Below are 716 nucleotides of genomic sequence, written 5' to 3'. Positions count from 1 at the left end.
CCTTTTCGCTTGTTATCACGATTCGTGACGAAGAGATCTTCACCTTCGAAAGAAACCCGTTGTCGCGGTCGTCGTCGCCCCTAGCAGATGCTGGACCGGTCGCCAAGCTGATCATCCACAACAATGGCGGCGGCGGCGGCGGCTTCGACAATGGTACCAAAAACTTGCTATTACTCGATCACAGTATCACGAACGAACGTAGAGAACGGTGCCTGTCAACGACGCGTGTCGAATCCGGACAGGATCGGCGGTGTTATCACGCAGAAACGATGATCGTGAAGAACCAATTCTGTCATCAGATCCTACTCTGATTAATCAACAAACCAGGTACCACTTGAAAATACAATAGCGATTCCGTCAAACTCTCTTCCTCCTCGAAATCATCGAACGTAACTTCCTCTATATTCTTCCTTCTTGTACTTGATGCTCCTTCTCTTCAAGTTGCCAAGCGGATGATATTTATTAATCCAAAATGAAACAGAAACGGAATTACGGTAATTTACGGTTACGAAAATTTTTGGTTCCCTCGAGCTCGCGAATGCCCGTGTCCCGCTTTGTCCTCTACCTGTGAACCAAGGTTCGGCGGTGGTCCGGTGGTGGTAGCCGGTGAGTGACTCTACCGTGGCGCGGAGATCCACAGGTGCTCGCACGGTGCCTCGTACCCTTACCACTACCACCAACCCCCTCCCCTCTATCGTGGCGACTCTTCCGCCTCC

At 51.0% G+C, this 716-nt stretch overlaps 1 protein-coding gene across 1 annotated transcript in view; it reads left to right on the top strand.

The window, feature by feature from the left end:
- Window positions 1–716, top strand: part of LOC102674933 (histidine decarboxylase) — a 115,982-nt gene that overhangs the window by 92,260 nt on the left and 23,006 nt on the right. The gene's annotated exons all lie outside the window — the stretch shown is intronic.

This window comes from Apis dorsata, unplaced genomic scaffold (assembly GCF_000469605.1).
Source record: "Apis dorsata unplaced genomic scaffold, Apis dorsata 1.3 scaffold_577, whole genome shotgun sequence".
Classification (NCBI taxonomy): Eukaryota; Metazoa; Arthropoda; class Insecta; order Hymenoptera; family Apidae; genus Apis; species Apis dorsata.
This window is presented reverse-complemented; position numbering and strand designations above follow the sequence as displayed.